General features: G+C 35.1%; 1 pseudogene; it reads right to left on the bottom strand.

Moving 5' to 3' along the window:
* Positions 1-290: 290 nt before the first annotated feature.
* LOC120184506 lies at positions 291-27,481 on the bottom strand (annotated as a pseudogene).
* Positions 27,482-27,942: the final 461 nt, after the last annotated feature.

Raw genomic sequence — 27,942 nt, 5'->3', positions numbered from 1 at the left:
TCCCAAAATATTTTTTAAATCAAAATCATTTATTTATTCGTTTTGTTTTTCCCGCCGAAGTAAAAATTCGTGCCCGGGCGAAAACCGGTTACGACAATGTGTAATAAACATGGTGAAATATAATAAAAAAAGGGGAAAATACTTGGGTACACATTAAATGTGTTTAAAATGGTAATATGTTAATTATTTCTATTTTATAAATTATCTGAATATGTAAATTTATTTAAAATTTTGAATATTTATTTATCTATAAATTATTTAGGCATGATTTTTCGAATTCAAATCAAATATTATCCATCATATATCTAAATTTATAAAAACAATTCAAGTCATATGTTGAATATTTAAATAAAAAAAATTAAATGATAAAAGTTTGTCATAAGAAATGCTAAAAAGGCTTACAAAAAGGATAACGATGGCTGCTAGACAGCAAAAGAATCTTCCAGCATACTTGATTGGGGAGATGTTGTCTTTCTCTTTTCTTCCAGCAAGGATCATCGAAATCTGGAGTCCTCTGCTAAATGCTTGGTTGAAGAGCAATCGGGTTTGAAACTCGAACAAGAAAGGGAACCATGATAAGATAGCTATGGGCATGAACAATATCAGACACATGATATACTCGTATGCCCTTGCAAGCTCCTTTATTGAGTCCCAGAATTTTAAGCTTTTCAATACTGACCTCAGTGCTTGTCCAATCTATGAATGCTACCACCAAAATAAACAAGATAAAAACATGAGAATACTGCAATTAACCAGTAGAATATTATGTTGCTTTGGACTCTTCATTTAAGTATTTGTGTCCGACACCTATGTCCATTGTCCAATGCATATTCGGACATGGGTAAGGGCATATGACCCTTAAACCAATTATGGATACATATTCGTATATGACATTCACATCCTAGTAACATAGGTAGCATAAAAAGGACAATTTATCGTATGTTTCAAATAGTATATGAAACAAGGGTTTATCAAGCATATTTAACAATCTTTGAAGTTCTTAACACCATCTTCAGAAAGAAAATAAACTCATGCATTAGTTGTTTTCTACAGTGCATCAACTGGGTAGAATGAAGAAAGGATTTTAACTCATATATAATGTAACCCCCTCAGACTGATACGAGTAACCCGATCCGATCTAGGGTGTCACATTAGGGCCACCGGAGCGACCCACCGTAAAAATAACGAAAAATTTAAAACTTTTATTAAACATGTAAACTCATAAAATGATTTATCAGTATGCAGAGATAAAACAGATTTCATATATATGAAACAAAATAGAATTACATGCCCCCTAATCACATATATCATTCTCTGCAAGCAACGCCGAAAGAACTCCCTTACTGAAATTCATAATTGTACTGGTACAATTCTTTTAACCTGTAATGGTGAGTAACAAAGTGAGCTTCGAAAAGCTCAGTAATACATAACTACCAGATAATGCTATAGGTCATGCAGATAAATGGAAACCATATAATTTCCTTATTGAATCAGACATATACCGGTGTTCGAATAATCTAGGATTTCACTGGTAGTTCATCGAGTAGAATCCATGAAGATCTTAGGTCATAAAAAGCATTCAAAGTATGACATTTTTAGGAGATCGAATAGGATGTTTAGTGTGTTCCAACAGTATGATAAAATCATAATAGGTACATTGATCAAATGATAGTTCAGTAAATTTCATAAATCATACTGTAGTGGAGCTTTTCAAACTCGTAGTTTAAAATCATCATATAAAGAGTTAACCTAAGGGAATATCTTATGGCCTGAGAGCCTACCCAAGAAATTTTCGGGGCCATGGGGCATACCTAAGAACACATCTTAGGGCTGCAGAGCCTACCCGAGAATGATCTCAGGGTCGTAGAGCCTACCTAAGAGTCACATTAGCTCCATAAAAATTTTCCATCTTGATTAGAGCTGTACTTTACAAATCAGTATCTCTAAGATACAATTTATACCGTGATACAATTCCATAAGCCATCACTATTAAGTCAGTGCATCCATAAAACAGTAACCATAGATTTCAGTGTACCTCATGTTAAAACAATAAAACAATTTATTAATAAATATGGAACACACTAGAGAATCCAAATATTTTTCAGAGGCATTTTGTAGTTATCAGTATGGATAACATGGAAGTTGTGCAATTTGATCGGATTCCAGGAACAAGGTCCTATTGATGAGAATCAATTACTAACTGATCTAATCAGACATTTAAGATTGATACTTTAGAATTCCACTATGTTTTCATGTGCATTAGGAAAGCGTTCAGGAATGACCGAAATGATTTGAGCTAACAAAGGAGAAACGGAGATTCAATACATTTACAATCCATGTTAATCGATCGATTTATCAAACAATTCGAACTGAACAACTCTCAGAACTAATGCATGTAAACACGTCAATTTATTTCCTTTCCAAGGTATTCACTCTTTAGTACTAACAATTCTTGTCCATTAATCATCTTCGTAATCATCGCTGAATAGATCTTCCTATGGTCTTTATTTCATTTCCACGTTTCAATGATATCAGGAAATACTTACGTACTTGATTCATGGTTTATAACCCATAAGGACAATTCATCATGTAAATTCAAAAATGTTTCCAGACTCATCCAAATCACTTATTTAATCCTCAGTCATTAAGGTTACTTAGTTCATTTAGCAATCAAGTCTATCCCGGTTACTTCAGAGTTTTCTAGAGTAATTCAGACGTTTCTGGATTTTGGATACATATTGTACTTCCTTTCAGTTCACTTTAGTCATATAATAGTCATTCTGGTATTTGCGGTTGACTTATCTAACGAATATCCTCTTCTTAGTACCGAATGCGCTCTAGAGTATAGTTGAGCTGAGCTAAGTATTTCCAGAATTATCATCGATCCCAACTGGAGAAGACGAACACACATTTAAGTGATATCTATGTCATTCAGGTATTGACACAACATTAAGGTTGATCTACTCACTTAAATTGTGTTCCATTACTTTTAAGGGTAGTACAACATCTATGTTTATTTGAATTCCTTAATTAACTCAAGACATTTACTTAGTCTAAACCATAAAAACATTTTGGTCATTTTGGTGTTCAATGTTTTTCCATTCATTTCAAAGCTTGAGGATATCCATTCATTTCTGGGCTTGGTGATATTCTTGGGTCATTTCCATTATAGGGGTAGTTTGGTCATTTTACTGATCCAGCTTGCTTCAATCCTTTCCTTCCACTTGATCTTATTATTTAATTCAAACGTATCATCTTTTCCAGTACTTGCGAACAATTTTGACAAAAGAACAACCTCGATAATTTATTCTTAATTCGAAGATTTCCTTGTCAATTACCTTTTCAAAAGTTACTAACAGGTTATTGGAATTTTCTGTACAAAGACAGGATCTTAACAATTAAATCCGTAATTTATCGAGTTAAGTATGAATCCTCAAAGTAATTTCTCATTCAGGGCCAACTCGGACTATTTTTACCTCTCAAGGGCAATTTCGTAATTTCATAATTTCACCTAACCAAAATATTCTCATAATTTATTATCCAAGTACCTTCAACATTTAACCTTTGATGATATAATTATAAGTCATATCCAGAGCTGAATCCTTTATCATTAATCACAGAACTTGTAATTTAATTCTAACAATCCCTCAATTTCTTATATTAGGCATCCGAGTCATATTCAGTTACTGAATTTTTACCGCATTCATATCGAGTGTATGAATTAATTAACTACCCAGATGAGACCAACCATTATCTTATTCATGCAATTATCAATATCAACATGTTCCATAAAGCATAAAGTGGTAGTAAAATATTACCTCGATTTTTGTGCCATACTGGTCGACCATTTAAATTCTATTCGAACACCCTCGATCTTTGATTCAACTTCCAATATTTTCCTCTTGATCCATACCATCAAAATTACTAACTCGTATCGAAATAATTTTTCCTCGCCATAAAGATAGCTTATTAGAATCGAAATAATAATTTGGAAACCCAATTAATATAATAGAATACTTGTGTGGTTACTAAAATAATTAATCACTAAAATTAGGGAATGAACCGAATTAATTTGTACTATTGAGCCATAAACTAAAACTAAAGGAAACTATGAGACAAGGCCAAGTTCTTACCAAACACTCATGATGCGATTTTCCACTATATTTCTTTTTTAAATCACCACCCACGTGATTTTTCTTTTGGGAATCATAACCCCATTTTACAAGTAATTAGTGTGTGGGCACTGCCATATAACCCACGTGGAGTGTCCCTTGAATGCACCACTCTCAATTATTAATTCTGGTTGTATCCATGTGGCAATGAACCAAAGACCAAAGCTATGGTCAACGGCAGCCGCGAGTGCCATGAAGATGACAGCATCCTCTATGCATGTTACGTGTCGCATGGCCAGTTGCACCGACGGTTTGCTTCTCTTACTTTCCCCGTGGACTCTACAGCTCATTACAAAGTCGCCCGGGTTCGGGGTTAATACTGAAAAGTCTTCGCTGCTTTGTGCACTTGGTAGAGGAGTCGGCGCCACTTGACGCATTTGTTTGTCGGTGTCGATAAAAAAATTCTCTCCCTTTTCGGCATTAATATGTATCTCGGACATGAGAACCTCTGCTCTGTCCTGGACTTCAGACAATGGGTGAAATCGACAGCACACATAGTCTCTAATGCCACGCTCACGCCATGCCTCGAGCTTTCCCCCAAGGCAACCAGCTCTCTGGCCTTAAATCGTCGGGACGAAGAATCAACCAAGCTCCCGGGTTGTACTTGGCAACCCAATCGCAACCTGTTGATGATACAAAGGGCGTGGTTATGAAGGCTGCCGCAACAGCCGAGCCGGACAGATCGTGTATCTTCGTACGAACATGGGGCCGAGAATGAACGAATTCTGGCTCTCGAAGAACTCAGGGCCGTTCCACGAATCCTCAGTCCTAGTGAGTCTATTGACAACCTAATGAAAGCCTGAGGATCCATTGTTGTCATGGTATTTCCTCATTGTAAAAAGCATTAATCTACAACGACTTGACAATCCTTTGAATGAAGCTTGTTCTTCATACAGAAGATGAAGGAAACAAATTTCCAGGAAAGAAAAACGTCTACCCAGACTCCAATATTCCTTTGTTTTTGCCTCTTCAATTTCTCAATATCCCCGAACTCCAGATTGTTTTTGCGAGTTTATTGAACCATTAAGATTAAATTTCTTTATTCGATTTCAGGCTTTGGTGGATACTGGCCGAAAGTGAAATATGGAAGCAATGGATTCCAGGCAATGCCATTATCATTAATTAAATCCCATCTCACCCAACAATTTGTCCACTTCTACCTACTCTATCATCTCATTCACGGTTTTCTTTTAAAATTAAATTGCCCCTTACTAAAGAAAGATATCTTTTATTGAGTGGCCCTCAATTTGATTAATAAAATAATAATATACTAAAACAATTATTTACCAATCATACTTTATATCCTCACATATTTCAAACTAAAATAAATCTAACCCCAGGGTGTGACATATAAAGCCATACTCGAGCAAAATATTTACAAACTTTAGGAGTCACTGCTAGTTTTACCTGAACTCTTTGCTTCCATAAGATATATATGTTCCATACCTATTCCCGAGACATATTCAAAAATATTTATAAAGTATGACCCTCCAAATATATGGATTTCTTTTTATAAAAAAATTAAGCATACTGGAATCCAGGTAAGAAAAGGTGAAGATTGGTTGTAATTAAAGCATGAGTCATACTTGTTCTTCATGATAGATTCTAAAAGCTTTTTAGTGTTATTGTCATATTCTGAGCATGTCAAGTGAGACAGTAATAAGCATGCAATAATTAAACCAAGCAGCTGCTACTCTGAAGTATCAAAACTTACGAGGAGAATTGCCCATCCAGTGGGTAAGAAGGCAAGGGTGGCAGCAAACACATCCGAAATTGTTAGTCCACATACTACAAATAGCACAGTCATGACTGACAAAAACCCGAGGAATAGAAGTGCCTTAAGAATCCTGAACATGAGTTGAAAGTCGGTACCAAATCTTCGCCTACCCATTGATACCATCTGTGAACATTGGTGATATATAAACAAGAGAAGTTAAACATTCACATTCTATGGTATTTAAAAAAGGTTAAAAAAATATGAGGACATGGTTACAGTAGCCAGTTATTTAAACATGAAGCTACTGTCATGAGTAGCCTGTGATTGGAGGAGCATATTTCCAGTTCTTTAAACATGAAACTACTCTGAACAGATCTCTCATTTATGCTTGAACAAATTTGCTTAAAGCTTCATTGCATACCTCTAACACTAGCAGTGCCGTTAACATAACAAGCCAAGAAAGTCCATAAACCTACAAGGATAATAAGTTAGAAGATAAGGAGATGGAAGTCTGAACTAGAAAAATAATGAAAAATTCCCACAACAATAGACAAGGATTAGTAGGCAAAAGCAAAGTGTAGCAAGATGAACTTTGAAAATTATACCAAAATGTTTTTGCCGTGATGAGGTATATCAAGGTGGTAGACAATCCCATATTGGTAAATAAAGAAGCGAAATGCTAGGATAATCTCAAGCAGCCTTCCCCTAATATTTGTGAATTTGATGTGATCTTGTTCTTCTTCCCACCATGATTCCCAACTTTTATTAGTCTGGATACCAATACCACCGCGATTTCCCATCCACCTCATCCAATCCGTCCAGTCATCCACTGTTTTTTGCCAGTCAAAACCAGACGGGTTGAACACAAAAGGGGCAAACAACCAGGACCCAACAAGGAACCACACGGAGATTGTTATGAACATATAAAGGCTTGAACTGCGATAGGATTCCCCATAAACTTCATAGAGGACCAATAGAATGAGAAGCTCCAACCATTTTCCAAAATGACTTCTAGAGTACAGCCTGTAGTTATCCCCGAACTTTTCATGACAAACAACAAAGCCACGACCAGTAGCTCTATATTTAGAACCTCCATGCAAGATAGTTCTTCCAAAATAATGTGCTTTTGTGCCAAGCTGGAAAATAAAGAATACAGAGGCAAGTTGTAGCTGCATGATGACGAAGTCACCCAGAGCAGTACGAAACCCCTTTTCCAGGCCAATTTCCATAACCATGGGCAGCACCAGCAACAGGCCCAGCTGGAAGACGGACTGTGTTGCCAAAGCTTCTTCAAGGGCTTTACTCTGACGTACGGTTGTATTAATCTCTTCTTCCAATCCACTCATAACCATGTATAAACGTCCATATAAGAATACAGATACTGTAAGGACCGTAACCTGAAACATAGTAATTCCCAATGCTGCAAGTTTTTACTTGCATACATACAGGGTCATTTATTTTGGCTCTTCTTCCCTTCATTTTTTTTTTCAAATGAAAAAGCAGCCGAGTTACGGTGATATGGTAATCCATTGAACTACTCAGCAATGAAGTGGTAAAACTTTAAATACTACAACAAAAGAATGTTACCCAGATCATTTAAGAATAATGCTTCATCTTGAAAACTAATCAGACTATAAAATTCCTAGCTAAGAATCCTAGTCACCAAGAATGTGGAGCAGTCCCATTTACTCTAATTAACATACCATGCTACTGAAATAGAAGGCCACAGTTGTAAAATAGAATGATAACATTTTATAGAAATCAAACCGACGGCCAAGCCGATAAACATCACGGCTGAGTGTCTGCTCTCCATTTCCATTGGCAACCTTAGCCTCAAAAGCAGATATCTGATTCATTCCAACATCACGCCCCTTACCAACTTGGATATATTCATGATGTGTTACATAACCCCAACGCAAAGTAGAATTGAACCCCGAACAAGATAACATAATTAACAAGCAGATTATAGCTTTTAAGTTAGAGAATTGAGCTGACTCAAGATTACCAGCAAATATATCCTCGCTCAAGTAAATAATTTTTTATGCTTTGCTTATGCCACCTCTTGTTACAAGGAAGATTCTGTCAAATATATCAGGATGACCATAATGGAATCTCACCCTGGAATGATAAGATACAAACAGTTAAGAGAGACATGTATGATAAAGCAACAACAATAAGGCTGCTCAAGCTCAACAAAACCTTGCAAGGCCAGAAATTTTGGACTTTGTACAATCATGCCCTTGGATTAACTGATATCACATGTAAAAGACCAAGGCCTGGGCTAGGACGTTGGGGGCCCTGTGCAAATTCTTAAAAAGAAACCCTTAAATAGAGGCCTAAACATCTTCCTGAGCTCCTTTCTCGTAGAGTGGAGTTAGACAAAAAAAATGAGATAATCTTTACAGCTGTAGCACAATACTAATTATTGATATTTCCGATACGACTTCAACAAGATTTGATCGCAAGTTCTGTGGTTTTGGGCCCAAAAATTTTACCACTAATCCATAATACTTTGTTTGTTTTTTTATTGTAACAATAATAATAAATCTAATTTTTTGGGTCCTTGCTATTCTGGGGCCCTGTTTCGTCGCGCACGTTGCGCCGTCCTAGCCCCGCCTCTATAAAAGACAAACATTTAAAATTTATGTATTTAACAATTAGTTGTACTTTAATATATTAATAATGTCATTTTCTACCTAAATGTTAATTCATTTCATCCAATTAAACAGGCTATTGTCTATGGTGTCTTGTGACATTTTTGTAAACTCGTGGTGTTGTACCAGTTCTTAACAATATGCAGATTTCGAAACATGATTAGGTTAAGATAGCATGAAATTCAACCCCTATACAGTTTGAAAATTTTATCTGTATAACAGGATGCCATGAAATACATTTTCTACATTGTAAGTTAAATTGATATTAGACAAGTGATGTCTCAGACCTCGTCCAACTTTTCACATCCCTTGACAAGAACAGAATAATAAAGCTTCTGAGATATTCCCTGTACCGTCTCCTCTCTTTCATCGATATAAACAACACGCAGAGATGGATACCTTTGCAGTTTCCAAAAATATAAAGATGCATTCAAAATTTTATTCTACTTGTTGACCCATGAGATGGAAATAGTAAGCACCACCTTACGTTAACATGAGATTTAGAATGTTAAGGTAACAACTGCGGTCAAGCGCATCACAAGATTTTTTCTGAGCCCCATAGATTTGACAGGAAACAACATAGGTGAACTTCATATTGGCCAGCTTGTTTTATGTATCTTGGATCATTCTCAAAGACCTGGAAGCCACCCAAAATTGCTACAAGGGAACAAATGAATACTTCAAGAGAAACAAACCAGAGTCTTCTGAAAACTCTAAACAGTATTGGAGTTCCAGAGCCTGCCTGTAGTACATCATCCCTCTCACTGGAAGAAAGACATAATGACACAGCTCAAGTAAGAATCAATATAACTAAAGTTGGTGAAAATAAAATGATATTTTTTTATGTTCCCATACCTGTTCTGGAGAGTGTCTGTCCTCTATAAGATACCCACTTTCGGATTTCTTCATTGTTCTGAGGCTCGTCATTCTCACTTTTTGATGCAACAGATGGCACTCGGTCTAGAAATTTGTTCCACTCATCTAGTATACAGTTGCAGATGTCCAGTTGTACATTTTTTATACAGCAGAAGGCACAAAATAGCAAGAGATTGAAAATTACCTGGATATATTCTCTGCAAGTAAAACAGAATTGATATTCCATCCTCATTTTCTTTATGGAGGTCCTCATCTGAATATAGAACATCTTCTTTGTAGTATGGAGTCAAAACACTGAATCAGAGAAGCAGTATGAGTGAGAGTAGAGAGGCATCCATCTAAATAACACTTCTTCTAATGGAGATAACAACAGCGCCCAATGTTCATCTTATACAGAATTCAGAATGATAGTATCTGATTGTGACGATGCTTAAAAGGAAAATAAAAGCTTATTGTACTTTAAACAAGTTAAAAACCTTGGCTATGATCCAATTAAAGCAATAAACCCCCACTGACTGTTGTAAAATCGACTTTTAGCACACTAACATAAAAAATATCATTAAAAGAAAACTTGCCTCTTTCCCAGTCCTTGTTTCAAGTAAGCAGACAGTGACATTTTACTAATATGGTATCCTGCAAACTGACCTAAATGAAAGCATGTCACGGACTTTCGGAGCACTTGGCATATTCATAAATAAGGTGTTTGCAAAAAATGTGATCCAGAGCCGAGCCTCCAGATTTGGAGGCACATTTATAGCTGATTCTTTAACAGTCAAAAGCAAATATAGCCTATTGATCTGCAAAAAAAAAAAAAAAACATATATATAATCATATTAGGAATAAAATATTCTCTGAAAATAGTTACATGATAAATGACCAATATGAGTCCATCTAAAATATACCTTCTCCCTCTACATCTTCTGTTGTATAAGGGTAATATTTATCTTTTCAAATCTCTGCTCTTTCCTGTCATATTGAGAACTTCCACCATGACGGTGAGCTCTTCCAATGATTCTACAAAGAAAAACTTGTAGGTTACTTTTTTCCCAATAAAATTGACACAATATCAAATCCCAAAAGGTTTTTATTTTCCAAAACTTACTCACTGCCATTGAGCATAACATCCTGTGTAATAATCTCCATGATATCCTGCAGTACATTGATTATCTGAGATCTGAATGTATCAGCATCTTCCATATCGGAAAGCTGTCAACATAGAGAGAGACTTTAGCAATGGGAAAATAACATATCATGAATGAACTTTATATACCTACAGAAGTTAATCTTACCAGGATCCCTAGAAACTTGTCCAACCTATTGCTGAGTGCTGGCAGCCCACTCATCCAAAAGTTTGTCAAAAATCTCCCCTGTTGTATGCTAAGGTTGACTTCATAACAAATCTCTCTAACAATCCTAGAAGTAAAGAGAAGAGAAAAGAAATTCTTAGACATTTTAATAGAGAAAAAGGGGATATTTTCATTGCTAAACAAGCCATGAACGATTTAATATCACGTTTAGAAGTAGTTCAAGTTCATAATATGACTGCTTCAGTCTTACATTCTGTCCGCTTCATCTTCCAGAAGGTTATATATTATATCTGAGAGAGTTTCAAAACATTCTATGACTGCTGAGTGCATATAATCATCAGCCGCTATCTTCTTAAACAAGTCTGCATCATCCTTCTTTTTAAAATCTTTTGCCATGTCCAATGCAATAGGAATCTGTCATGTGTTATAAACCAGACACTAAGTACGATACAGGATCTTGCATTGAGCTTAAAATTAATATAGAAAACTGCTACAGCTATCAGCCTTGCTAGCAAGCAAGAAAGGGGGCCACTGGACAACAGAGACATCACTTGATGAAGATGGTACAAGTAGCAAATCTTTCTCCCTGGAAAATAACGTCAAAAGAAAATATCAGAATTCTGTATATATTGCATTTAAGATTTAATAAATTTCATTGACAGACAATTTAGAGAGGAATTCCCCAACCTATTGCTGATCAGATCCTGCATCCTCATAGAAAGTATGAACTTATTCCAAACCAGAGAAAAACTTGCAATATTCTTTCTTTCTGTTGTCTCATCCTGTCATGTTGAAATTATCACTTTTAGCAAAGAAACAACAAAAGAAAGTACAGGCTCCACCACTCTATCCAGATATTGCCTTCTAAAAGGAACCACAGTTCAACTTCGATAAACTGATGTTTAAGACAATTAAGAGCAACCACATTAACAGTGCAGCATCACTTGAGCACTACCAGAGGCCTTTTTCTGTTATGATGATTTGATGATGGAACAAGAAGACGAAAAAAGGCTATAGGAACAGATTCAAATCAAGACCGCAACATCCCCAATGTCCGTATCTGAAAATGACAATTTAAGGGAAAAAACATTAAAAGACAATCACGATTGTCTAACCACCAGAGATGCAGAAATAATTCTTTTCACAAAATCACATAGATTTCATAGGGCAACTAATATTTTTCTTTTAGACATGTGCCTTGAAGGTATAGAACAAGTTGGCCACTAACCTCACCCAAATGGCTGGAAGCACCATTAATTCCACCAAAAAGAGTAGAAAATATAGCATACCATAATTGAGCATCCATAAAATATACCTATAGGGAAACAAAACAAAACTAGTTACTCAATTTACACAGAAACTATTTAATGATTTTAAGTACCTCACAACAGTATAACTTCTTTCATTCCCAAAACTTTCTACAGCTAACTTACCAGGGGAAACCTGAACTAGACAATAAAAGCTTGTGATGAGATTTAACCAGAAAAATATAAAGGGTGACACAAGTCATGAAATGAAGGTCTTTCTGACTTTTATCACAAGTACCGGTTTTAGTTTAAAGTAAACTATCCATAGTGTTTTGGTTACCTGATCAACTCCAGTTTTCTAGTTGTTTACATTTACAGCTCATGCTTTGTAGTCTTTTAATTGGTAGTATCATAAGCTGTATGTTCTCTCTCTCAAAATTTTGGGCATCGTCCAGGATCTTCACAATCAAAGATTTGAATAAATCCACCACAAACCCACTGCCTTTCTTTTTGATTGCTGTCTCAGAATCTCAGTACTTAATCTTTTGATTTTTAGCCGTCATTTATCATCAAAACTCATCAATATTAACCCTAAATCCCCTACTTCTGTAAAATCTAAGCCAACTTCAAGCTTTCTAGGAAGATTTGTCATACATATACCAAGAGTCTAATACAATAATGTTTTTCCTCTACATGAACACTAAATAAATGAACAAATAAATTATAACCTTATAAAGTGATACTGTGATACAAAGAGTTGCCAAACCTTATCCACTATACTTCTACATGAGAGTAGAAACAAGGATCTCCATTAAGGGGCACATACAAATTTCATTTTCCTAAATCAGCAAAGATGGCAGACATGCCTTCTACAAGACAACAGAGAGGGTGGAGATTGGAGGGGAAAGAGAAAAAAAACTTAATGCTAGGAATTATATGTACTTTCCCAAAAACAAGGCGTGATAGGAGAGTGAATGGACATGATCCAAAGCACTCTCAATATCTAAGAGATGGTAGGTAAAAAGGAAACACAGCATTTGTTAGCACAGAATAATGGAATTCAGATTGTGATTGCCTCCACTAAATAATTATGAGAATTAAACACAGGCATTCTATTCGCCTCCTTTAACCTAATATCAACCTTCGGGGGTTTGCATAATTACCAGGAAAACTAACAAAATAGAAATCATTGATGTTGGGAGCTGCTATACTTTTGAGAAACAGTCTACTGCTAAAATGCAATAGTGAAAATTTTGCAATCATGTTGGTAAAAGCATCCATTCTATATATAAATCCTGACATTTGGGAAGCCACATATTGTCATTGTCCTATTAGAATGAGGAGCAATTTGTAAACAAAAATGTGCAACTCAAGATCAAGTAGAGATGCAGAACTATAAGCAGAGGATCCTGCATGCCTTTACGTCTGTTCTTTTTCTAAGTTTTCAAGGAACCACCCATGGGGAAAGCCATAAAATGGGAGGCTCCTTCTATTTATTCCCCGTGAATCAAAACCATTCTAGTTTATTCCCAGCACTTCCATCTTTCTATAATTCTATGCACTATCCCTAACTTGAGGTGGCTTTATTCTCTAAATCCATAACAACCTCCAAAATTTTGATTACTTCATTTATGTATATTTTTAACTCAATCCACCTTGAAACGCAAGACCCGTGCAACAGTTCTATCAATAGACTAAATTACACAAGAAAAAGTTGAAAGATCTAAAGAAATTTTTTGGTCAAGAACATAAAATTGAGCCGAAGTCTACAACGAAATGGTTCAAGGCCTTATTAATTTTCTAAAATTCCATTGTGAAAGAATTTATAGATGATGACATTGCTTTGAAATAAATAAAGGAAACAATTCTTTTCTTCTATAGGTTAAAGATTATAAAAAGGAAAAATTGGAACCTATGTACAAATTGTTCAGGATGTTTGGACCCTTCATTGTTGTGGAGTTCGTAGTTTCCATTCCCCCAATCTCATGTTTATTACTACTTCCAATAACCTTCATAAAGCTCCATACTTTTATCCTATGCTGAAAATTTTCTAAATAAAACAAAAATCAAATTTGAGGGATGTGGAAATAGCAAACACTCTTTGGAGATGCAGATCGAAGTATGGTTCTTTTTATACATTAAAGGTTTGTAGGTCCAACATACACAGTTATATTGACAAGTGACCGGAACCTATAGTACATAGTGTTGTTTAAAATAAATGCAATATAATTAGTAATTTAAGGTATTACCTGAAATCCAAAGTGGGAAGAAAGCCAATCAAGTACATCATTTACTGGTTTTTCCCTCTCCTGAGGGATAGCATCAGGAGTGTTGGATGTGGTATGAACTCTGGGCACAGGAAGACCATCCAGATTTCGTACAGCACAAAGTGCTGCTTTAATCTGCAGTGTTTGTCGGAGAACATTACCAAAGCGAAATTTTCCTAAAAAGGTTATCCATTTAGGCAAGTTAATTATTATTATTATATATTATGCACATATACAACCTCAGGAAGCTCCATAATAGCTGGTTTAACTCCAACTGCATACAATGGAAGAATGTTATAGTGTTCAAATTGCTCCTTCCTCTTCTCAACCTCTTCAGCAAATCTCTGAGTCTGGAATAACAAAATAACTTAAAAGTAAACCATTTGAGTATATTCCACATGAAACACGTTCTTCATAATTTTGTACTAGAAAACCGAGAATATACAGATCAAACCTCATCATCAACTCTTCCAACAGGCACAACTGTTCTCAGAACATCATATAATACTGAAGCAATCTGATAAATTTTAGCCATCTCCTCCCTTCAAGAGCAAGCAAAAAAAAAAGACTTAGACAAAATGCATAACATGCCAAGCTGGAACATATCTTGATGTGAAACTAAAGATCTCACGGTTTCTTTGTATATTGGCCATCTGCAATGTTTTTCAAATAAAACTGCTGATAATACATCTGAATTTCTATTGGATCATTTCTCGCAAGCAGAGGTTTTGTCACGTCTTCCTCCTGAAAGAAATAAAATTTTAATTGCTCTCAACTTTTAAATTTCCAAAGGGTATGTCCCTAAGGAGACACCACAATGGTTAGAGCTTTAAGGCTCCATCTTGGGATTTGTGGACTGAAAGAGGACTATCTGACATTGTATGACCCAATGATTTACATGTACACCAAAAACAATCTAAAGAATATATCAGAAAATATAGCAAACAAATTCATGAATTTCACTTAAAGAGCAAGATCAATTAGTGGTAGTAGTATAATAATGTCTTAATAACCTTTCATTTGAAACCTATGATGAACAAATTATCCCTAAATTTATATTTTGAGTTATTTGGAGAAACGATCAGAGTTGATAATTGATATAGACTCATAAACATCCAAGTAAAAAGTTCCCCAATAAACTGATGTGTCGACAGTAGTTTTCGTCCGAGTGTTATTTTAAATATTATTATTATTATTATTATTATTATTATTATTATATATATATATTATTTATTATTACAAATGGAGGCCCATTTACAAAGCAAATCACAGGCCCGGTTACACCAAACCAGAGCCCGATTCAGATTCAAGCCCAGGCCCATCCAAGCCCAATTCCAGCAGGCCTGTGAGAAACCCATTAACAGCTAGGGTTTCCATCAGTCGTTCTAGCTCCGCTCTCTCTCAACCGTTCGATCAGAGATAGATCCAAGCGCCAGAAACGAACCAACAAAACCCTAGGGTGCTCATTGCAACCCTAAGGTCTATTCCGGCCACCGTCTCCAGCAGATCCAACCAGATGCTGCCACGACGATATCTGCCTCTCCAGAGCCATCCCGAAGGTTCCAGAAGATCAACGCATATCGCATAACACATTGGTCTATGGTGAGTCACCACCATAGGTCCGGTGACTCACCGGATTTTCTCATCATTACAGAGGATCTCCAGGGGCTATATAAACCCCCATCACCTGCAAAGAGAGAGAACAAGAGCAATGACAACAACAACAAAAAATGAGAGATATATTGAGGCAGCAAGCAACAAAAAACCACAAAGCAGAGCAAAGCCGAAAGGAAAAGAGATCAAGAGACTTACAGTGGTCGTCGGAGCCTCCATACGCCATCGTAAATTGTCGTATTTCGAAGGTAAAATTGTCTATGTAGGCCGTTTGAGAGACTTTTATAACGAAAGGAGGTCAGATTTGGCTTTATTATCGAAAGAGGGTTGTTCAGGGGGTCATTTTATGTTTCCGGCCACTATGTGTAGTGGTCGGCGGCGGCGGAATACGGTGACGTAAGGCTGTCAACCGGTGACCGATGTGCCCCCGGCGAGGGCTTTTAGAGTGTTGCCAGAGCATCTCTCGTCTAGTGAGAAAAGAAAAAAGAGAGAAATGAGAGAGTTTGCACTTAAAGGGCCGGTTGGGGTGCATTTATACCCTCCCCAAAACTATGCCGTTTTGGGGAGGGGGATTATGTGTAAATTTTTTATGGGCAAACTACAACCGTGGCCACTCTAGTTTTGTAAATCTTGCATTTTGGTCCCGAAATCAGGTTTTGAGTGTTTTAATTTTGTTTTCATATTGTAATTATTTTTATTTTAGTCATCTCTTTTTATATATATTTATGATAAATTACATATTTAGTCCCTTAAATATTAATAAATTATGTTTTAGTTCCTAATTAAGATTTAAGTTAAATTATATAATTAGTACATAATTTTAGTATTATTTAAAATAAGGCTAATTAATTTTATCATTTTATGCTTTAATTATTAATTATTACATAACTAGTTATTATTAGTATTCACATTTTAGAATTATTATTATAATTTGTAATATAATTTATATGATTATAATAATATTATAATAGGAATTATAATATACTTTTTATTTTTATTAAGCTATTTAAATTTTAAATACAAGTTTATCATTTAATGCAAAGACACTAATTAATAAATACCAATACCAATTTTGGGCGTTATAGGGGTGCTAATCCTTCACATACGTAACCGACTCCCGAACTCATTTTTCTGGTAAGCAAACCCGAGTTATATTATTTTAATATTATTCTTAGGAATATTATTAGAATAATATAACATTTTGATGACCAATCTCACCAAATTAAAAGATTGGTGGCGACTCTATAATTTGGTGTTTCATCTGATTCAAGGAGGATAAACACTTACTTTTTCGAGACTAGTTACACCGTTTGGAGTGTACTATTTGCACTCTCCGTTGTCGGACATAGAAACGTCTCGACAGATTGGCAACTCCACTGGTGACTTTTTTTTTTAAAAAGAGAGAGTCCAACCACCAATTTATTAATTATTTGTCTTTATAGTAAATAATAAATTTGTTTTAGTTTTAAATTATTTTATTATTTTACTAACCTTTTGTTTTTATGTGTACATATTTAATTTTGGGTTATTAAAATAGGATAATAGGTTGTATATTATTTTATTTCTTGTTATGCTTTTCCTCACCCACTGTGCACTGTATTCATGGCTTGAGTTAAAACCCCGCTCTTATCCTGTTTAAGTGAATGAGAAACTACTCCCTCGTGTAGTTTTCACCTTCGTATGGGATAGGGAACATTCTTTGAGCTCACGCCTTATGTTCCTCGTGTGGTTTTCACCTCCGTATGGACGTAAGAAAGTGTGTTCCTTCGAATTCAACTTAATCTGATAGTCTGTAATGGACCAGGATTGAGAGCTTGGCAATCCAAGGGGACACCAACAAAAGACAATTCGTTGACCTTTTTACCCTAGAGCCAATACACATCATATAATAAAATCTAGAACTAGAGTCTAGGTGGAGCCTAACCCGATTGAGTCTTGTAAGATTAAGTACACAAGGGAAAGCATGTTGAGACCTTTATTTACTATTATCTTATTTTCTGAATAAATACATACGAATTAGAAATCATGCGGTTAGATTATTTTTCCAAACAAAGCATGGAACTAGAAAGCACGATGTTAGGATATGATTTTTCTTACTAACCAGTTTTTGTATATATTCTGAATATGCATATATTGATTGTTCTGTTTGCATTTTCATAATCATGACATACTCAAGGGTGTGGATTCAAGAGTAATTATCAAAATTAAAGGTTTTTATTATGGACAAAGGGTTTTATGATCAAGTAAACGACAAAGTAGCCAAAGAATGGTATCTTAAGGAATATTTTAAAATAATGGAGGGTATGTATACAAAAATCCTGTTAGATTGGTATCGAAAGCTTTTTATGGTAAGAGCATCAATGGGAGCAGTCACAAGGGAGAGAATTTTTATGAAGCTCAAACCTGTTTTTGGAAAGACGAAAACAAGAAATTGAGCATAGAGATCGAAGTGATGCTTGATGATTTCCAAAAAGTTAGTCAAACCTTAAAGATGTTGGACTTAGAAATACCCCTGAAGAATGGATGACATAAATCATTAAACTAAAGAGTGATGTTGATTACTGGAAAAAGATACACGAAGATCAAACAAAGAAATTCTCCTATGACTTTCAAATTGCTAAAGAAATATACAATGCAACTATCACCAATTTGAAAAAATGTCAAGCTAAAAACCAGATATTGAAGAAGGATATAACCAACTTGATCCATCAATGTGAGAGTAATACTGAATTAAAATCCACTAGAGCTCAGAACCACACATTGATGAAAATGGTGGATGATTATGGAGATCTAGTACAAGAACTTCTTGAACATAAAGGTTCTCTGATGAAGGAAAATGAGCACTATTGTCTACGACTTCATGAAATGGCAGGTAAGATTCAAGAAAAAGACAATGACATGAAAAAGGCTGATGCCCAAGCAAGCAATGTAACTCATAAGCTGGTAAACTTAGCCGGTTTTACAAGGGAACTGAAGCAGAATGACGAATCAACTCCTGAGCATAAATGGAAGTCAACTTGGCTTTTTAAGTAAATAGAGAAACTTGGAGGGAAAGCTATCCCTTATATGTAATGATCTTTTGATGAGAAAAACCCTTTTTGTGTTCAATAAAAGCTGTTTTAAGATGATTACTCTTAAATTACACCTTTCATACATGTATTCACATATATTCATGTTCTATATAGCATATGTTAATTATCAAAGCATGAGAGTAATTAGTAAAGGATTTTGGAATCAGGAATTCTGAAAGTACATTCAAGAATTGGGGCAGGTCTTAAAAAAGATTGAAAGCAATGAATGGATTATTAGCTCGAGTTGGAAAGATTGAAAGAATCCAAGAACAACTTGTAGAAATCCAAGGAGAAATGCTTGAAGAAACAAGAAGGTTCCAAGTTGAGTTAAGGGAACAGATGTCTAAAATGATGGATATGATGGTTACTCTACTGTATGGGGAGAAGATGTTAGAAGACCCTATGGAGCATGAAAAGATGAAAGCCTTGAGAAAAAGTTTAGATTTTAATAATATAGTTATTGATATAATGACAAATAACCAAGAACCTGTTGTTGAATTTAGAAATCCAACTCAACTTTATGGATCGGCAAATATGACAGAAAACATGGACATTGAAGTTGGTTCAAAGAAGAGAAACATGGAACAAGTCCCATTGAAAATGGATAAAAAAGGCAAGAAGGAAAAAAGGATGACATATCTCTTTCCAATTCCAATTTCGTATTCAGAGTTGTTACCCTTTCTCTTTGAAAGTGGTCTTGTAACATCCATTCCTCCCAGTACTTATTTGCATCCAAATTGGAAAAATATCAAGAATCTATGTAATTATCATTCTGGAGATTTTGGTCACTCTACAGAAAATTGCATAATGCTGAAATTAAAAGTCCAATACCTTATGGAAGAAGGGTTGTTATGTTTCGAAAATGGGAAACCTAAGCTCCTCAGAAATTCAAAACTGGATTAAAAAGAGAAATTTTCAAGTCATCATCTATCTCAAGACGATGATCAAAAGTCAGACATTCAAAGAAAACATTTTTCGGGAAAGCAATAGTAAAGAAATAGTCATATTAAGGGAATCTCTACCCTGTTTTCCTTCGGTCTTATGCAACAAGCTATATGCCAAATTACATAAAGCCCAACTTATTGCTCTATGTCTGACTAAACCTTTGGTACCTCCTTACCCAAGATGGTATAATAAAAAGGTCTTTTGTGAGTATCATGCTGGAGTCCAAGGACACTCCATTGAAAATTATGGAAATTTCAAAAGACAAGTTCAAGATCTTTTGACTCATGGAATTATAGAAGTAGATGCCAATAGTAAATTCATTCTAATCAAACATCATGGAGTTAACCCCCATAATAAAGTTCATAGTGTCAAGACAAATGGAGGACAAGGCAAAATCAAGGAAAATTAAGTATGTATGGCTGATTTAATTCTTGATACTTCTTTGATGAGTGAAACAAAAAGGAAAAATGAAAAACCAAAAGGAAAAGTAATTCAAGATTGGCCAACAAGGTTGAAAAGGAATAAAGCAACCTTAGATACAATTTTGAAGACACCTGTATTAGATTTTCTGAAATCAAGGGAAGCAGGGCGCAATTTAAAGAATTTAATGGATACTACTCCAATCAAAGATGCAATGAGCATTCAGAATCAAGATACAACTATTGTCACCAAGGAGATTGATACTGAAATTTAAACTAAACCTAATTGTCAGTCAGAAAAGATGATGATAGAATTTGACAAGGAAATAGCTCAGGAGAAAGTAGAGATTTGTGTATCTGAAGGTTCATCAAAAGAAGTTACCCAAGAAATGTTCAAGAAATGGGGGGCAAATATCGACAAAGATCTTGGTCTGATTATACACCAGACATCCAATGAATAATTGGGCAGTGGAAGTTGTTATCTACCACTATTGTACCTTTCATTTGTAGCATCTTGTTTGAACATGTTTTGGTTCCTTTCTCCGCCTTTTGAAATAAAATGTGTTGTTTTTAAGGTTATGAGCGTTGAATCAATTTTACAATCTTGCATTTCTTTGAGTATCATTAGATTAAAAAACTCTTTACAAGTAGAGTTATACATCTTTGACAAAAGTATTAAGATTGAACACCAGTAAAAAAAGGGACCCTAACCTTACCTCAGATGAAATATACCCGACATTACACCCTCCCACAAATTGAGAGAGCCTTCTCCAATGCAAGAAATTAGTCAAAACACTGGTATTGATATTTAGAATCATACAACGTGGGGCATCTTTCATGACATTGCAAAGCTTACTAGATTATTTTCTATTGATGAGATTCGACGATGAAACTTTGACAAATCTTGTCTAGAGTCAGTTTCTTGTAAATTGAAATTTGGTAATGAGATTTTCTGAATTCCACCAAACACATAGACTATAACAGGTTCTCATTAAAGAGTTAGAGTCATATAAGAAGAGAAGTTGTCCCTCTAGAGCAATTGATTGATAGTCCTAGCTTTATGGATAAGTTTCAATTAGCCCAATATAGGCTAATTTCAGTAAAGCTGAATTCAGCTAGCCAAAATGGCAAAATGGAAAAAGAAGAAGTTGTAAAAAGTGAAATAATACTTGTTATAGTCTATTTCACATATCTGTACACATAAATTTCATTGTTAGACTGATATTTCACACTGCTTTGAATAGAGTCAAGGATTTCAGAGAATTGAAATGGCAGTATTCTAGAAGGTCTAGTAACTGCTATGCTAGTTGTGTCATTTTATATGCATCCGGTTAAAGATACCAAGTCAAAGAAAGTGAGACATGTAACAATGTTCACAAAAGAGCGAGAGAGGAGTGACATCTTCACTAAGATACCATAGAAAATATGGATGCCAACCTGAAACTAACCCCTCAATCTTGATACTTGTCAAAGAACTATAACTCTGAAATAGTAAAACTTATTGATTCTTTTGGTATTCTCTGAATTCATGCTTATGATTTGATTCTATTGTGAACCAGTAACCGATAATATTTTCCAAAATCCTTTCATTCTTTGATAAAGAAAGGAGGAAGAACATTTTTAAACAGGATGGTCTCAAATGAAAAAGGCTCATGAAGCAAGTCAATGAGCAAGGCCAGAATGATGAAGCATTTCACATTCTTGAAAGCAAGTGGCTTGAGAAACCAAAGTCTGGGGAATTGGACTTATAATATTCCTTTGTGACAAACCGTCAAACAAAAGATGATCGCTTCATTCGAAAGAAAGGCACATATCTCAAACCCTAACAAAATAGCAAGAATGTAACCAATCAAGGAATAGATGATTATTTCGTTCGGAAGATGTATGTCTATCACACATTTCTGTCAAAGGAACGAGAGCATTCAAGATGAACAAATTTGGCATGCATAGAGCCACGAGTACCCACGAGGGGATAATATCAAAGTTGGACCTCGTGAGGAGCTTGAGATTCAAATCAAATAGATATTAAGAGTGAACCTTACAACTTAGCATGTTGGGTATGCTGAAGGCCCATTTCAGACAAAAAATGATCCAACAGGGTATTTTGAATAATTACATCAGCAAAGGCTGGGGCATGTTGAAGGCCCTTATCATCCTATGGAAAGGACTTTAATTTAAGTAAATATTTCCAATGAAACAAAAAGGTATGAAGAGTGAAAATGGTAAAACAATGATAGTAGAGTTGACTATACATCACTGTTTTGTCCATCATACAATTATATTATCCCCACAGAGTCACAGGAAAGGATGAATGTGTTGTAAAATGTTCCTTGATATAATGGTAACAAGTTAAAGCATCCCATTTATATTCTTACTGAAATATCATTGAGATGTTATGCAAAAGACTTCAAACAACATGTAAAAAGTTCATTGGTTGAGAAATCTATGTAGAAACCACAAGAAAGGATGAATGTGTTGTCAAATGTTTTACGAACCAGTAATTATGGTACTGAACCAATATTGCGATCATGGGGTATTATATCTGTTGACACAAGATAAAGTTTTTCTTTACACTCCAAGAGTCAGAGATAAGAAATAATGAAGGTTTTTCTCCATGAAAGAACGTTGGAACTTTAACAACAAGAAACTAGTGGAGCCAACTAAGATTGAACGATGGGTTATGGTTTGAAGAACCTTGTTCGAGATCTGATTGGATGTGGAGACATGAAAGGAATTAGGATAAATCCTTTTTATGAGCTATTTCAAGAGATATGATTAGATGTGGAGACATGAAAGGAATTAGGATAAATCCTTCTTGTGAAGTGTTTCAAGAGTCAAATCAGAACAGATATGGTTGATGTCCTGATTAATCTCTGTTGAGTTTAGCATATTCATATCTACATGTTGCAAAGATAATATATTCTCTTTTCAAAGATGATAGATTCTCTTTTCAAAGATGAAAGCTTTATCGGATGTCTACACAAGTTCAGGTAAAGATAGCTGGTTTTATCAAGTAAAATGGGGCAACAAGATCATAGTTCTGAGTAAGGCAAGAGTCCCATAAATGAAATAGTTCTTCTTAAGATAAAATAAGACACCAAGATACAAGTTAACTAGATGGTTATTCAGAAATGAAAAGGAATAATTGAGTGGAAAAAGAGTGAACTTCGAAGTCAGTTGAGGATTGAATAGATATTTTGCATTTATAAGAACATTATTTGCATAATAATCATGCATTTCATGGATATATTTGATTACATTTGCATAAATACATTTCTCACAAAAAGATGCAGGGACAAATACCTTACGAGTATAAGGTAGAATCCAAATCATATGAGTCATGTTTGGAGAGGCAAACATCTGAAGAATAGATGGACGCAATCCATATAGAGGAAGCAGTAATTTTGGGGCATGCCCACCAACAAGTTGTTTCCAAAAATGAGAAAGCGATTTTCAACGTTTCTCATTTAATCTTTTCCAAAAATAAAATTATTGAAAATCTCTCAAGCAAGATGATTTTTCTCAAGTCAAATCAAACTCCACGAAAGAGTAGTGGAAGTAAATCCAACCTTGAATTTGATCTTCACGGAAGAGTAGTGAAATTAAATTCTTATCAAGTAATCATTCTCAGACTTCACAAAAAAGGAAGTATGAGCAAGATCAAATCAAAATTCGATCTCCACGGAAGAGTAGTGGAACAGATTTTTCAGCAAAGTATGAAACCTTCACGGAAGAGTAATGAATCAATCCAAGTTTGAGTCTAAAATTCACGGAAGAGTAGTGAAACATATTCTGTTCAAGTCATTCCAAATCAATCTTCACTGAAGAATAATGAAGTAATATAAATTCAGCCTTCACAAAAGAGTAGTGAAGCAAGAGCAAGAACAAATCAAAATTCGATCTCCGCGGAAGAGTAGTGGAATAGATTTTTCAGCAAAGTATGAAGCATTCATGAAAGAGTAATGAAGTCATTCAGCCTTCACAGAAGAGTAGTGAAGCAAATCATTTGAAAGTCATCCTTAGCCTTCACAGAAGAGTAGTGAAGCAGGAACAAGAGTAGACCAAAATTTGATCTCCACAAAGAGTAGTGGAACTAATTCCCGAAAAAGCAAGAAGTTCACTCGACGAAAACTTTTTGTCTGTTTATATTTGCTTTATTCTTGTTTACACAAAAATAAGCAAAGAAGGGCAGCTGTCGACAGTAGTTTTCTTCCGAGTGTTTTTTAAATTATATATATATATATATATATATATATATATTATTATTTATTATTACAAATTGAGGCCCATTTACAAAGCAAATCACAGCTCGGTTACAACCAAACCCGAGCCCGATTCAGATTTAAGCCTAGGCCCATCCAAGCCCAATTCCAGCAGGCCTGCAAGAAACCCATCAACAGCTAGGGTTTCCATTAGTCGTTCCAGCGCCACTCTCTCTCAACCGTTCGATTAGAGATATATCCAAGGTCCAGAAATGAACTAGCAAAACCTAGGGTACTCATTGCAACCCTAAGGTCTATTCCGGCCACCGCCTCCAGCAGATCCAACCAGACGCTGCCGCGACGATAGTCGCATCTCCAGAGCCATCCCGAAGGTTCTAGAAGATCAACACAGACCGCATAACACATTGGTCTATGGTGAATCACCACCATAGGTCCGATGAATCACCAGATTTCCTCATCATTACAGAGGATCTCCAGGGGCTATATAAAGCCCCATCACCTTCAAAGAAGAGAGAACAAGAGCAAGGACAAAAAAAAGAGATATACAGAGGCAACAAGCAAAAAAAAATTACAAAGCAGAGCAAAGCCAAAAGGAAAAGTGATCAAGAGACTTACAGTGGTCATCGGAGCCTCCATACTCCATCAGATATCGTCGTATTTAGAAGGTAAAATTGTCGATCTAGGCCGTTTAAGAGACTTTTAGAACGAAAGGAGGCCAGATTTGACTTTAGTATCGAAAGAGAGTTGTTCAGGGGTCATTTTATGTTTCCGGCCACCATGTGTGGTGGCCAGCGGCGGCGGAATACGACGGCGGTGGAATACGGCGGCGTAAGATTCTCCGCCGATGACTGATGTGCCCTGGCAAGGGCTTTTAGAGAGAGAAATGAGAGAGTTTGCCCTTAAAGGGCCGGTTGGGGTGTGCATTTATACCCTCTCCAAAACTACATCGTTTTGGGGAAGGGGCTTTGTGTAAATTTTTTATAGGCAAACTACAACCGTGGCCACTTCAGTTTTTAAATCTTGCATTTTGGTCCTGAAATCAGGTTTTAGGTGTTTTAATTTTGTTTTCATATTTTAATTATTTTTATTTTAGTCACTACTCTTTTTTATATATATATTTAGGATAAATTACATATTTAGTCCTTAAATATTAATAAATTATGTTTTAGTTCCTAATTATGATTTAAGTTAAATTATATAATTAGTACATAATTTTAGTATTATTTCAAATAAGGCTAATTAATTTTATCATTTTATGCTTTAATTATTAATTATTACTTAACTAGTTATTATTAGTATTCGCATTTTAGGATTACCATTATAATTTGTAATATAATTTATATGATTATAATAATATTTTAATAGGATTAATAATAGACTTTTTATTTATATTAAGCTATTTAAATTTTAAAAACAAGTTTATCATTTACTGCAAAGACACTAATTAATAAACATCGGTACTAATTTTGGGCGTTATGGTGGTGTTAATCCTTCCCCATACATAACTGACTCTCGAACTCATTTTTTAGTAAGCAGACCCGAGTTGTATTATTTTAATATTATTCTTAGGAATATTATTAGAATAATATAACATTTTGGTGTCCAATCTCACCAAATTAAAAGATTGGTGGCGATTCTACAATTTGGTGTTTCATTTGATTCAAGGAGAATAAACACTTACTTTTTCAAGACTAGTTATACCGTTTGGGGTGTACTATTTGCAATCTCCGTCACCGGGCAGAGAAACGTCTCGACATGATGCTAATCTTATAAATAGAAGACAACCCCATGTCATTTTCGTTCTTCAATATGAATCGAGTCATAACTTAAATATATTTTGTATCCTCAATGGTAATGCAGATAAAAAAAAGGTAGAAGAAATTTTCAGCCTGTATATTAGAATTTCAGGACAAACATCTAAGTTCAGCGGCAATATATATTACCAAGGAGATAGTCTCAACCTAGAGTCGCAGAATTCAATCTATCATGTTCTTCAATTGATACATCATTTAGATAAGTATGTGCTATTATGATTATATCTTCTTTTCACTTGGCTAAACCGTCAGTCTTGCTACTGTGAAAGGGGCAGGGGTGAGAGGCTTACAGAATTTAATTGTACTTAAAGCATCCAAGAAAACGAGTATATTATAAAAGCATGTTTTAGAAGTCTACCCTCTCAAGTCTGTGCAGCAAATAAGTCTTAAACTGGCGAACACCTCGCCCACTTGACGTTGGGTCATTTGGTGAGCCTTCTCGAAGACGTGGAAACGGCCTAATAGAAGAAAAAAATTAAACAAGGGTCACGATATAGAACATGTAGCTACCACTATGATGACTATGGACCAGGGATTTAAATAGCGTTAGCGATCACGTTTTCGGTCGCGTCGCTTTTATCGCGGTTGCGGATATTACGGATGCAATAGTGGTAACTGCGGGTGTCACGGTCGTGAATTTTTTTAAATTTCGCACAACTTATCTTAAAACATAATAACAATAATTATAATTATAAGGAATCGTTTTTAATGATTTTTATAATGTTTTCTAAGTGAAAGTGACATATATTTAAAGAATATAAAATGGTTAAATCAAATAGAATTAAAATAAAAGTATAAAATTTAAATATTAGAAATTTTGATTACTCAAAATATGACTAAATTAAATAAAAATTAAACTTTACAATCTAAATTATATAATTTAAATGATGAGAGATGTTAAAATTATAATTAGGATATTATAAAATTTATTTAAAAAAATAAGGTGGGAGTGGACCAGCCGAGTGGGCTTCAAAAATACCCAAATTCCAGCCTTCATCTTCATATTTTCATCAAACTTTCCGGCTCACAAACCAAACATTTTCACTATTTCACATTCACTCACAAACCCAGAACTAAACTTCTCAGCTCCTTTGCTTTCATTTCCTGCAAGTTCCAGTCAGATGACCACGAAGATTCCTCCTGATACTGTTTCATTTCCCTGGATATAACTCCTTTCTTCCTTTTACTTTCTTCCTTTTACTTTCTTCTTCCTTTTACTTTCTTCCTTTTACTTTCTTCTTCCTCTTTTAACCGTAGAAATTTCTGGACTTTTTGTTTTGCAATAACGGTGGAATAACGCTTATAGCGTCCCATTATCGATGCTTCCCACCGTTGCCCTTTAAATTACGGGCGTTATAGACCACTATTGATGTGAATCTGTTACCCACCGTTAAAATCATCGATAACAATTTTGGACGGTGATGCTACCACGGAATAGCGGCTGCTATAGCGTTTTTGGTCCGCTATTTAAAACCCTGCTATGAACATCGCCATTAACCAAGTTCTGTCTAGTAATGGAGTAAACTAAAGCACATATTATTACTTACATAACAAGTTATTGTTCAAAGAGGCAGACAAATCAATTACAAATTCAAAAACGTAAATACAAAGGAAAA

Source organism: Hibiscus syriacus, unplaced genomic scaffold (genome assembly GCF_006381635.1).
Source record: "Hibiscus syriacus cultivar Baekdansim isolate YM2019G1 unplaced genomic scaffold, ASM638163v2 tig00112921_pilon, whole genome shotgun sequence".
NCBI classification, from domain to species: Eukaryota; Viridiplantae; Streptophyta; class Magnoliopsida; order Malvales; family Malvaceae; genus Hibiscus; species Hibiscus syriacus.
The sequence above is the reverse complement of the archived record's forward strand: the minus strand, read 5'-3'. Positions and strand labels throughout refer to the sequence as shown.